Source organism: Aristolochia californica, unplaced genomic scaffold, assembly GCF_029961685.1.
Source record: "Aristolochia californica isolate CCGP_79_NKW_82.1479 unplaced genomic scaffold, dmAriCali1.0.hap1 SCAF_4, whole genome shotgun sequence".
Lineage (NCBI taxonomy): Eukaryota > Viridiplantae > Streptophyta > Magnoliopsida > Piperales > Aristolochiaceae > Aristolochia > Aristolochia californica.
The window spans coordinates 12,542,499-12,554,543 of record NW_027182103.1 but is presented as its reverse complement, the minus strand read 5'-3'; positions in this window follow the sequence as shown (position 1 = coordinate 12,554,543).

The window sequence follows — 12,045 nt, the reverse complement described above, 5'->3', positions numbered from 1 at the left end:
CCCCTTGAAATTTTTGGATCATTAGGCCACTTGCATCCTCAACATGTTTTTGGCATGCATATCCACCACACTTAAAACATGTTAGGATCAGTTAGAAGCCTCTTTCCTATAAAATTCCACCAAGCTATTATTAGGGGTCGTACTAGTGGAATTTCCCAAACATGTGATAACAGAACTTTGGAGTTCATTTTTAGTGCATGAAATAAACATTTATTATAGTTTTCAAATTTTTTTGCATACATGTGCTCTAAAATTTTCATTTTCGTTGCCTTATATCTTTTTTTGTTTACGAGAAAAACAGAGAATGAAAACTCAAGTTTGGTTCAGAAAAAAAAATTTGAAAATCCAAAATGAAATTACACAAATGCTGAGAGAGATAATTCAAAAAAGTATCTGTGATTTTTAAGGATAGGCAAAAAGTCGGTTGTTTGGCTCTAGTAACACACATTAACTTGGGAATTTAATTTTTTCTACTGCGTGAAATTTTTGGATCATTAGGCCACTTGCATCCTCAACATGTTTTTGGCATGCATATCCACCACACTTAAAACATTTTAGGATCAATTAGAAGTCTCTTTCATATAAAATTCCACCAAGCTATTATTAGGGGTTGTACTAGTGGAATTTCCCAAACATGTGATAACAAAACTTTGGAGTTCATTTTTAGTGCGTGAAATAAACATTTATTATAGTTTTCAAATTTTTTTCCATACATGAGGTCTAAAATTTTCATTTTCTATTTCCCCAATATCTTTTTTTGTTGCCGAGAAAAATGGGAGAGTAAAAACTCAAGTTTGGATTTGAGAAAAAAATTGAACATCATAAATGGAAATACACAAATGCTGAGAGATATAATTCCAAAAAGTATCTGTGAGTTTTAAAGATAGGCAAAAAGTGGGTTGTTTGGCTCTGGTAACACACGTTAACTTGAGAATTTAATTTTTTCTACTCGAAATTTTTGGGATCATTAGGCCACTTGCATGCTCAACATGTTTCTGGCGTGCCTATCGATCACACTTAAAACCTGTTAGGATCAATTAGAAACCTCTTTCAAATAAAATTCCACCAAGCTTTTATTAAGGGTTGTACTAATGGAATTTCCCAAACATGAGATAACAAAACTTTGGAGTTTATTTTTAGTGCATGAAATAAACATTTATTAATGTTATCAATTTTGTTTGGATGCATGAGCTCTAAAATTTTCATTTTCTATTTGCCTTATATCTTTTTTTGTTTACGAGAAAATTGGGAGAGTGAAAACTCAAGTTTAGATCTGAAAAAAAATTTGAACATCCAAAATTGAATAGCACAAATGCTGAGAGAGATAATTCCAAAAAGTATCTGTGATTGTTAAGGATAGGCAAAAAGTGGGTTGTTTGGCACTGGTAACACACGTTAACTTGATAATTTAATTTTTTCTACTCCTTGAAATTTTTGGATGATTAGGCCACTTGCATCCTCAACATGTTTTTGGCATGCATATCCACCACACTTAAAACATGTTAGGATCAGTTAGAAGCCTCTTTCCTATAAAATTCCACCATGCTATTATTAGGGGTTCTACTAGTGGAATTTCCCAAACATGTGATAACAAAACTTTGGAGTTCATTTTTAACGCGTGATATAAACATTTATTGTACTTTTCAAATTTTTTTGCATACATGAGCTCTAAAACTTTCTTTTTCTATTTGCCTTATATCTTTTTTTGTTTACTAGAAGAATGGGAGAGTGAAAACTCTAGTTTGGATCTGAAAAAAAATTTGAACATACAAAATGGAAATACACAAATGCTGAGAGAGATAATTCCAAAAAGTAACTGTGATTTTTAAGGATAGGCAAAAAGTGGGTTGTTTGGCTCTGGTAACACACGTTAACTTGGGAATTTAACTTTTTGTAGTCCTTGAAATTTTTGGATCATTAGGCCGCTTGCATCCTCAACATGCTTCTGGCATGCATATCCACAACACTTAAAACACTTTAGGATTTGTTAGAAGTCTCTTTCCTATAAAATTCCACCGTGCTATTATTATGGGTTGTACTAGTCGAATTTCCCAAACATTTCATTACAAAACTTTGGAGTTCATTTTTAGTGCGTGAAAAAACATTTATTATAGTCTTAAAATTTTTTTGCATACATGAGCTCAAAAATTTTAATTTTCTATTTGACGTATATCTTTTTTTGTTTACGAGAAAAATGGGAGAATGAAAAATCAAGTTTGGATCTGAAAAAAAAATTTGAACATCCAAAATGGAAATGCACAAATGCTGAGAGAGATAATTCCAAAAATTATCTGTGATTTTTAAGGATTGGCAAAAATTTGGTTGTTTGGTTCTGGTAACACGCGTTAACTTGAGAATTTAATTTTTTCTACTCTTTGAAATTTTTGGATCATTAGGCCACTTGCATCCTCAACATGTTTCTGGCATGCATATCTTCCAAACTTAAAACATGTTAGGATCTGTTACAAGTCTCTTTCCTATAAAATTCCACCAAGCTATTATTAGGGGTTGCACTAGTGGAATTACCCAAATATGTGATAAAAACACTTTGGAGTTCATTTTTAGTGCATGAAATAAATATTTATTGTACTTTTCAAAAAAGTTTGCATACATGAGCTCTAAAATTTTCATTTTCTATTTGCCTTTTATCTTTTTTTGTTTACGAGAAAAATGGGAGAGTGAAAACTCAAGTTTAGATCTAAAAAAAATTTGAACATCCAAAATTGAATTGCACAAATGCTGAGAGAGAAAATTCTAAAAAGTATCTGTGATTTTTAAGGATAGGCAAAAAATCGGTTGTTTGGCTTTGGTAACACACATTAACTTGGGAATTTAATTTTTTCTACTCCTTGAAATTTTTGGATCATTAGGCCACTTGCATCCTCAACATGTTTCTGGCATGCATATCCACCACACTTAAAACATTTTAGGATCAATTAGAAGTCTCTTTCATATAAAATTCCACCAAGCTATTATTAGGGGTTGTACTAGTGGAATTTCCCAAACATGTGTTAACAAAACTTTGGAGTTCATTTTTAGCGTGTGAAATAAACATTTATTATAGTTTTCAAATTTTTTTCCTTACATGAGCTCTAAAATTTTCATTTTCTATTTCCCCAATATCTTTTTTTGTTGCCAAGAAAAATGGGAGAGTAAAAACTCAAGTTTGGATTTGAGAAAAAAATTGAACATCATAAAAGGAAATGCACAAATGCTGAGAGAGATAATTCCAAAAAGTATCTGTGAGTTTTAAAGATAGGCCAAAAGTTGGTTGTTTGGCTCTGGTAACGCACGTTAACTTGCGAATTTAATTTTTTCTACTTGTTGAAATTTTTGGATTTTTAGGCCACTTGCATCCTCAACATGTTTTTGGCCTCCATATCCACCACACTTAAAACATGTTAGAATCAATTAGAACTCTCATTCCAATAAAATTTCACCAAACTAATATTAAGGGTTGTACTAGTGGAATTTCCCAAACATGTGGTAACAAAACTTTTTAAGTTCATTTTATTATAGTCTTCAAATGTTTTTGCTTACATGAGCTCTAAAATTTTTGTTTTCTATTTAACTTATATCTTTTTTTGTTACGAGAAAAATGGGAGAGTGAAAACTCAAGTTTGGATCAGGAAAAAAAATTGAACATCGAAAAATGGAAATGCACAAATACTGAGAGAGAAAATTCCAAGAGTATCTGTGATTTTTAAAGATAGGCAAAAAGTGGGTTGTTTTTCTCTGGTAACACACGTTAACTTGCGACTTTAATTTTTTCTACTCCTTGAATTTTTTGGATCATAATGCCACTTGCATCCTCAACATGTTTCTGGCATGCATATCCACTACACTTAAAACATGTTAGGATAAGTTAGAAATCTCTTTCCTCTAAAATTCCACCAATCTATTATTAGGGGTTGTACTAGTGGAATTTCCAAAACATGTGATAACAAAATTTTGGAGTTCATTTTTAGAGCGTGAAATAAATATTTATTATAGTTTTCAATTATTTTTGCATACATGAGCTCTAAAATTCTATTTTTCTATTTGCCTTATATCTTTTTTTGTTTACGAGAAAAAAGGAGAGTGAAAACCAATTTTGGATCTGAAAAATATTTGAACATCCTAAATGAAAATGCACGAATGCTGAGGGAGATAATTCAAAAAAGTATCTGTGATTTTTAAGGATAGGCAAAAAGTGGGTTGTTTGGCTCTGGTAACACACCATTACTTAGGAATTTAATTTTTTCTTCTCCTTGAAAGTTTTGGATCATTAGGCCACTTGCATCCTCAACATGTTCTGGCATGCATATCCACCACACTTAAAACATGTTAGGATCAGTTAGAAGTCTCTTTCCTATAAAATTCCACCAAGCAATAATGAGGGGTTGTACTAGTGGAATTTCCCAAACATATGATAACAAAACTTTGAAGTTCATTTTCAGTGCATGAAATAAACATTTATTATAGTCTTCAATTTTTTTTGCATACATGAGCTCTAAAATTTTTATTTTCTATTTGACTTATATCTTTTTTTGTTACGAGAAAAATGGGAGTATGAAAACACAAGTTTGGATCAGGAAAAAAAATTGAACATAAAAAATGGAAATGTACAAATGCTGAGAGAGATAATTCCAAAAAGTATCTGTGATTTTTAAGGATAGGCAAAAAGTGGGTTGTTTGGCTCTGGTAACACAAGTTAACTTGCGACTTTAATTTTTTCTACTCGTTGAAATTTTTTTATCATTTGGCCACTTGCATCCTCAACATGTTTCTGGCATGCATATCCACCACACTTAAAACATGTTAGGATAAGTTTGAAGTCTCTTTCCTATAAAATTCCACCAATCTATTATTAGGGGTTGTACTAGTGGAATTTCAAAAACATGTGATAACAAAACTTTGGTGTTCATTTTTAGTGCGTGAAATAAAGATTTATTATAGTTTTCAAATTTTTTTGCTTACATGAGCTCTTAACTTTTCATTTTCTATTTTCCTTATATCTTTTTTTTTTACTAGAAAAAAGGAGAGTGAAAATTCAAGTTTGGATCCGAAAAAAAATTTGAACATCCAAAATGGAAATGCAAAAATGTTGAGAGAGATAATTCCAAAATGAATCTATGATTTTTAAGGATAGGCAAAAAGTGGGTTGTTTGGCTCTTGTAACACACGTTAACTTGGGAATTTAATTTTTTCTACTCTTTGAAATTTTTGGATCATTAGGTCACTTGGATCCTCAACATGTTTCTGGCCTGCATTTCCACCACACTTAAAACATGTTAGGATCAGTTAGAAGTCTCTTTCCTATAAAATTCCACCAAGCTATTATTAGGGGTTGTACTAGTGGAATTTTCCAAACATGTGAAAACAAAACTTTGGAGTTCATTTGTAGTGCATGAAATAAACATTTATTATAGTTTCCAAATTTTTTTGCATACATGAGCTCTAAAATTTTCTTTTTCTATTTGCCTTATATCTTTTTTTGTTTACGACAAAAAAGGAGAGTGAAAACAAATTTTGGATCTGAAAAAAAATTTGAACTTCCAAAATGAAAATGCACAAATGCTGAGGGACATAATTCTAAAAAGTATATGTAATTTTTAAGGATAGGCAAAAAGTGGATTGTTTGGCTTTGGTAACACACCGTAACTTGGGAATTTAATTTTTTCTACTCATTGAAATTTTTGGATCATGAGGCCACTTGCATCCTCAACATGTTTCTGACATGCATATCCACCACACTTAAAACATGTTAGGATCAGTTAGAAGTCTCTTTCCAATAAAATTCCACCAAGCTATTATTAGGGGTTGAACTCGTAGAATTTCCCAATCATGTGATAACAAAACTTTGGAGTTCATTTTTAGTGCGTGAAATAAACATTTATGATAGTCTTCAAATTTTTCTGCATACATGAGCTCTAAAATTTTCATTTTCTATTTGACTTATATCTTTCTTTGTTTACTAGAAAAAAGGGAGAGTGAAAACTCAAGTTTGGATATTAAAAAAATTTGAACATCGAAAATGGAAAAGCACAAATGCTGAGAGAGGTAATTCCAAAAAGTATCCGTGATTTTTAAGGATAGGCAAAAAGTGGGTTGTTTGGCTCTGGTAACACACATTAACATGCGAATTTAATTTTTTCTACTCCTTGAAATTTTTTTATCATTTGGCCACTTGCATCCTCAACATGTCTCTGGCATGCATACCCACCACACTTAAAACATGTTAGGATCAGTTAGAAGTCTCTTTCCTATAAAATTCCACCAAAAAATTATTAGGGGTTGTACTAGTGGAATTTCCAAAACATTTGATAACAAAACTTTTCAGTTAATTTTTAGTGCGTGAAATAAACATTTATTATAGTTTTCAATTTTTTTTTGCATACATTAGCTCTAAAATTTTCATTTTCTATTTGACTTATATCTTTCTTTGTTTACTAGAAAAATGGGAGAGTGAAAACTCAAGTTTGGATCTGAAAAAAAATTTGAACATCCAAAATGGAAATGCACAAATGGTGAGAGAGATAATTCCAAAAAGTATCTGTGATTTTTAAGGATAGGTAAAAAGGGGGTTGTTTGGCTCTGGTAACACACATTAACTTGCGAATTTAATTTTCTCTACTCCTTGAAATTTTTCGATCATTAGGCTACTTGCATCCTCAACATGTTTCTGGAATGCATTTCCACCACACTTAAAACATGTTAAGATCAGGTAGAAGTCTCTTTCCTATAAAATTCCACCAAGCTATTATTAGGGGTTGTACAAGTCGAATTTCCCAAACATGTGATAACAAAACTTTGGAGTTCATTTTTAGTGCGTGAAATAAACATTTATTGTAGTTTTCAAATTTTTTTGCATACATGAGCTCAAAAATTTTCATTTTCTATTTCCCTTATATCTTTTTTTGTTTACTAGAGAAAAGGAGAGTCAAAACTCAAGTTTGGATCTAAAAAAAAAATTGAACATCCAAAATGGAAATACACAAATGCTGAGAGAGATAATTCCAAAAAGTATCTGTGAATTTTAAGGATAGGCAAAAAGTGGGTTGTTTGGCTTTGGTAACACACATTAACTTGGGAATTTAATTCTTTCTACTCCTTAAAATTTTTGGATCACTAGACCACTTGCATCATCAACTTGTTTCTGGCATGCTTATCCACCACACTTAACACATGTTAGGATCAGTTAGAAGTCTCCTTCCTATAAAATTCCACTAAGTTGTTATTAGGGGTTGTACTAGTGGAATTTCCCAAGTTTTGATAAAAAAACTTTGGAGTTCATTTTTAGTGCGTGAAATAATCATTTTTTTAGACTTCAAATTTTTTTCCATACATGAGCTCTAAAATTTTCATTTTCTATTTTACTTATTTGTTTTTTTGTTTACGAGAAAAATGGGAGAATAAAAACTAAAGTTTGGATGTGAAAAAAAATTTGAACATCAAAAATGTTAATGCACAAATGCTGAGAGAGATAATTCCAAAAAGCATCTGTGATTTTTTAGGATAGGCAAAAAGTGGCTCTAGTAACACATGTTAACTTTCGAATTTAATTTTTCTACTCCTTGAAATTTTTGGACCATTAGGCCACTTGCATCCTCAACATGTTTCTGGCATGCATATCCACCACAATTAAAACATGTTTGGATCAGTTAGAAGTCCCATTCCTATAAAATTCCCCCAAGCTATTATTAGGTGTTGTACTAGTGGAATTTCTCAAACATGAGATAACAAAACTTTGGAGTTAATTTTTAGTGCATGAAATAAAAATTTATTATAGTTTTCAAATGTTTTTTGCATACATGAGCTCTAAAATTTTCATTTTCTATTTGCCTTATATCTTTTTTTGTTTACTAGAAAAATGGGAGAGTGAAAACTAAAGTTTGGATTTGAAAAAAAATTTGAACATCCAAAATGGAAATGCACAAATGGTGAGAGAGATAATTGCAAAAAGTATCTGTGATTTTTAAGGATAGGCAAAAAGTGGGTTGTTTGGCTCATGTAACACACTTTAACTTGGGAATTTAACTTTTTCTACTCCTTGAAATTTCTGGATCATTATGCCACTTGCATTCTCAAGATGTTTCTGGCATGCATATCCACCACACTTAAAACACTTTAGGATCTGTTAGAAGTCTCTTTCCTATTAAATTCCACCAAGCTTTTATTAGGGATTGTACTAGTGGAATTTCCCAAACATTTGATAACAAAACTTTGGTGTTCATTTTTAGTGCGTGAAATAAACATTTATTATAGTCTTCAAATTTTTTGCATTCATGAGCTCTAAAATTTTCATTTTCTATTTGACATATATCTTTTTTTGTTTACGAGGAAAATGGGAGAGTGAAAACTCAACTTTGGATCTGAAAACAAATTTGAACATCGAAAATGGAAATGCACAAATTCTGAGAGAGGTAATTCCAAAAAGTATCTGTGATTTTTAAGGATAGGCAAAAAGTGGTTGTTTGGTTTTGCTAACACACGTTAACTTGCGAATTTAATTTTTCTACTCCTTGAAATTTTTGGATCATTAGCCCACTTGCATCCTCATCATGTTTATGGCATGCATATCCACCACACTTAAAACCTGTTAGGATCAAGTAGAAGTCTCTTTCCTATAAAATTGCACCAAGCTATTATTAGGGGTTGTGCTAGTTGAATTTCCCAAACATGTGATAACAAAACATTGGAGTGCATTTTTAGTGCGTGAAATAAATATTTATTATAGTTTTCAAATTGTTTTTCCATACATGGGCTCTAAAATTTTTATTTTCTATTTGCCTTCTATCTTTTTTTTGTTTACAAGAAAAAAGGAGAGTGAAAACTCAAGTTTGGATCTGAAAAAAAAATTTGTACATCCAAAATGGAAATGTACAAATGCTGAGAGTGATAATTCCAAAATGTATCTGTAATTTTTAAGGATAGGCAAAAAGTGGGTTGTTTGGTTTTCGTAACACACGTTAACTTGGGAATTTAATTTTTTTTACACCTTGAAATTTTTTGATCATTAGGCCACTTCCATCCTCAACATGTTTCTGGCATGCAGATCCGCCCCACTTAAAACATGTTAGGATCAGTTAGAAGTCTCTTTCCTATACAATTCCACCAATCTATTTTTAGGGGTTGTACTAGTGGAATTTCCATAACATTTGATAACAAAACTTTGGAGATCATTTTTGGTGCATGAAATAAACATTTATTATAGTCTTCAAATTTTTTGCTTACATGAGCTCTAAAATTTTCATTTTCTATTTGACTTATATATTTTTTTGTTTACGAGAAAAATGGGAGAGTCAAAATTCAAGTTTGGATCTGAAAAAAAAATTTGAACATCCAAAATGGAAATGCACAAATGCTGAGAGGGATAATTCCAAAAAGCATCTCTCATTTTTTAGGATAGGCAAAAAGTGGGTTATTTTGCTCTGGTAACACACGTTAACTTGCGAATTTATTCTTTTCTACTCCTTGAAAGTTTTGGATCATTAGGCCACTTGCATCCTCAACATGTTTCTGGCAAGCATATCCACCACACTTAGAACTTGATAGGATCAGTTAGAAGTCTCTTTGCTATAAAATTCCACCAAGCTATTATAAGGGGTTCTACTAGTGGAATTTCCCAAACATGTGGTAACAAAACTTTGGAGTTCATTTTTAGTGCTCAAAATAAACATTTATTGTAGTCTTAAATTTTTTTTGCATACATGAGCTCTAAAAATTTCATTTTCTATTTGACTTAAATCATTTTTTGTTATCTAGAAAAATGGGAGAGTGAAAACTCAAGTTTGGATCTGAAAAAAAATTTGAACAACAAAAATGGAAATTCACAAATGCTAAGATATATAACCCTAAAAGTATCTGAGATTTTTAAGGATAGGTAAAAAGTGGGTTGTTTGGCTCTGGTAACACAAGTTAACTTGAGAATTTAATTTTTTCTACTCCTTGAAAATTTAGGATCATTAGGCCTCTTGCATCTTCAACATGTTTCTGGCATGCATATCCACCACACTTAAAACATGTTAGGATCAGTTAGAAGTCTCTTTCCAATAAAATTCCACCAAGCTATTATTAGCGGTTGTTCTAGTGGAATTTCCCAAACAAGTGATAACAAAAATTTGGAGTTCATTTTTAGTGCGTGAACTAAACATTTATTATCGTTTTCAAATTTTTTTGCATACATGAGCTCTAAAATTTTCATTTTCTATTTGCCTTATATCTTTTTTAGTTTACCAAAGAAAAGGAGAGAGAAAACTTAAGTTTGGATCAGAAAAAAAATTTGAACATCCAAAATGGAAATGCACCAATGCTGAGGGAGATAATTCCAAAATGTATCTGTGATTTTTAAGGAGAGGCAAAAAGTTGGTTGTTTGGCTCATGTAACACACGTTAACTTGAGAATTTAATATTTTCTACTGCTTGAAATTTTTGGATCATTAGGCCACTTGCATCCTGCACATGTTTCTGGCATGCATATCCACCACACTTAAAACATGTTAGGATCAGTTAGAAGTCTCTTTCCTATAAAATTCCACCACGCTATGATAAGGGGTTGTACTAGTGGAATTTCCTAGACATGTGATAACAAAACTTTGGAGTTCATTTTTACTGCGTGAAAGAAACATTTGTTATAGTTTTCAAATTTTTTTCCATATATGAGCTCTGAAATTTTCATTTTCTATTTGCCTTATATCTTTTTTTGTATACGAGAAAAATGGGAGAGTGAAAGCACAAGTTTGGATCTGAAAAAAAATTTGAACTTACAAAATGGAAATGCACAAATGCTGAGAGAGATAATTCCAAAAAGTATCTGTGATTTTTAAGGATATGCCAAAGGTGGGTTGTTTGGCTCATGTAACACACCTTAACTTGAGAATTTAATTTTTTCTACTCTAAATTTTTGGATCATTAGGCCACTTGCATCCTCAACATGTTTCTAGCATGCATATCCACCACACTTAAAACATGTTAGGATCAGTTTGAAGTCTCTTTCCTATAAAATTCCACCAAGCCATTATGAGGGGTTGTACTAGTGGAATTTCCTAAACATGTGATAACGAAATTTGGAGTTCATTTTTAGTGCGTGAAATAAAAATTTATTATAGTTTTCAATTTTTTTTGCATACATGAGCGCTAAAATTTTCATTTTCTATTTGCCTTATATCTTTTTTTGGTTACGAGAAAAATGGGAGAGTGAAAACTCAAGTTTGGATCTGAAAAAAAATTTGAACATCCATAATGGAAATGCACAAATGCTGAGAGAGATAATTCCAAAAAGTATCTGTGATTTTTAAGGATTGGTGAAAAGTGGGTTGTTTGGCTCTGGTAACACAAGTTAACTTGAGAATTTAATTTTTTCTACTCCTTGAAATTTTTGGATCATTAGACCGCTTGCATCCTCAACATATTTTTGGCATGCAGATCCACCACACTTAAAACATGTTAGGATCCGTTAGAAGCCTCTTTCCTGTAAAATTCTTCCAAGCTATTATGAGGGGTTGTACTTGTGGAATTTCCCAAACATGTGATAACGAAACTTTGGAGTTCATTTTTAGTGCGTGAAATAAACATCTATTATAGTTTTCAAAGTTCTTAGCATACATGAGCTCTAAAATTTTTATTTTCTATTTGCCTTATAATATTTTTGTTTACGAGAAAAATGGGAGAGTGAAAACTCAAGTTTGGATTAGAAAACAAATTTCAATATCCAAAATGGAAATGCACAAATGCTGAAAGCGATAATTCCAAAAAGTATCTCGGATTTTTAAGGATAGGCAACAAGTGGGTTGTTTGACTTTGGTAACACATGTTAACTGGAGAATTTAATTTTTTCTACTCCTTGAAATTTTTGGATCATGAGGCCAGTTGCATCCTCAACATATTTCTGGCATGCATATCCACCACACTTAAAACATGTTAGGATTAGTTAGAAGCCCCTTTCCTATAAAATTCCACCAAGCTATTATGAGGGGTTGTACTAGTGGAATTTCCCAAAGATGTGATAACTAAACTTTGGAATTCAATTTTAGTGCGTGAAAGAAACATTAATTATAGTTTTCA